This window comes from Bidens hawaiensis, unplaced genomic scaffold (genome assembly GCF_021521415.1).
Source record: "Bidens hawaiensis isolate Kalapana, Puna unplaced genomic scaffold, B.hawaiensis_p1.1 tig00023068_1, whole genome shotgun sequence".
Taxonomy (NCBI): Eukaryota; Viridiplantae; Streptophyta; class Magnoliopsida; order Asterales; family Asteraceae; genus Bidens; species Bidens hawaiensis.
Genome location: NW_027493613.1, coordinates 236902 through 238968, shown reverse-complemented (window position 1 = coordinate 238968; position 2067 = coordinate 236902). Strand labels below are relative to the sequence as shown.

At 34.2% G+C, this 2067-nt stretch overlaps 1 pseudogene; it reads left to right on the top strand.

Moving 5' to 3' along the window:
• The first annotated feature begins 272 nt into the window (after window positions 1-272).
• On the top strand, window positions 273-1224 carry LOC143566890 (putative receptor-like protein kinase At5g59700 pseudogene; annotated as a pseudogene).
• Window positions 1225-2067: the final 843 nt, after the last annotated feature.

Below are 2067 nucleotides of genomic sequence, written 5' to 3'. Positions count from 1 at the left end.
GTATATGTCACTGTCAACGAACATACGTTGTTTTTTTTATTAACCTAACTACCAAATATAATTATAATACTTGTGACAATATTTATAAATATCCGTGAGTTAGAAAAGTATGCTAAAGCAAACTATGTCAAGTTGACAAGTTGGCTTATTATATGATTTGATCACATTGAAAATTGCCTAGCAGTTGGAACCTGGCAACGATGCCGCCTGCCTATTGTTAAATACACCCCCCCTTCAAGCTTTTACATGCATTATATACTTTGAAGTTCTCACTTTTGCTCACAAACCATCAATACAATGACTCACATGAAACAGTTTGAGCACCTCAAAATACAATTAGATGTTATAAAAAAAGCAAACAACAACTTCTCTGATGAAAGTTGCATTGGGAGAGGAGGATTCGGATGCGTGTACAAGGGAATGATTAGCGGGGACACGATGGGTGCTTTGAAGCGTTTAAATCCTAAATATGGGCAAGGGGATACCGAGTTTTGGAAGGAGGTGATGATGCTTTCACAATACAAACATGAGAACATAGTCTCTCTCATAGGCTTTTGTGACGATTATGGCGAAAAGATCCTCGTGTACCCGTATGTAACTAATAAAAGCCTTGACTGCCATCTAAACAATGATAATCTAGGATGGGTCAAACGACTCAAGATATGCATGGGGGCGGCTCAAGGATTGAAGTATCTTCATAATCCAGATGGGACCCAACAAAGAGTATTACATCGTGATATTAAGAGCTCAAATATTTTATTAGACGAAGATTGGAATGCCAGGATCTCTGATTTTGGTCTCTCCAAGCTTGGACCAGCTAATCAAGAATACACATTTCTTTACTCCCATCCTGTTGGAACACGTGGGTATGTCGACCCAGTTTATGCGGAGACCGGGTTATTAACAAAAGAGTCAGATGTTTACTCTTTTGGTGTTGTGTTGTTTGAAGTGTTGTGTGGGAGGTTGTGCATAGACAACAAAGACGATACGCATCCATATTTAATAGAATTGGCGCGAAAGTCCTACAAACGTAACACAATAAAGGAAATTGTTTATGGTAATATGAAGGACAAAATTAATCCAGACTCCTTGCGTGTGTTTACGACAATTGCTTACAAGTGCTTAAAGAGAGACCGTGAAGAACGCCCGTCATTAAGTGACATTTTGGGAGCAATTGAGACTGCACTCCGCTATCAAGTAAGCAATGTTTTTGGTTTTTTATAGATCAATTATAATTAGAAAAATTCACAAAATTTTTAGAGTAGGTATATATGATTGGTGCTTTACCAAAATATATATATTTCGTAACTGAAAGCGAGTGAAAGTACAGTAGAAACTCGATAAATTAATACTTGATTATTTAATAAACTCTCTAAGATAATATTTTTTGCCGGTCCCGACTCGGGGATAGGGTGCTAAATTAATAATTCGCTAAAATTATAAGATAATACATTTTTGATAATTTCTTTAGACCCCATATAAAATATAAATTAATAATTCCTTATATATAGCATATTACATGAATGATTTATGAAGGTTTCTTGAAAAATGACTTAGTTGTCTTTTGTTTTTTGTTGAAATCAATTTCCCCTTGAATCTCGTCTCTAATTTTCCTTAGCATGGTAAGAACTTCTGGTGTTGTTCTCTCATAGCTCAACAAGAAATTGTTCAATGTGATTGCCGCTTTAATAGCTTCGTTTCGCGAAGGGGGCTCCATTGTAGAACTTTCATCATCTTCTTCATCGATATCATCTTTATTAATTCCAATAACGCTTTCAATAATTTCTTCATCAGTCAACAACTGTGCAACTACATTTTCTTCTGGGTGAGTCCATAAAGTGATACATTGAACACAAGAAGCATATTAAGATGGGAGATTGAAGGTTTTTTTCAAATTGGGCAGTTCATTTGATATACATGCATTGTATACAATAATTAAGTGGAAGCTTGAAAGGTGTTTGTAAACTAAGTATTCTACTATAAATTAATAAAATATTAATTAATATATAAATTAATAATTATTAATTTATCGATTAATTAATAACTTTTTTAATTAATAAATTTTGA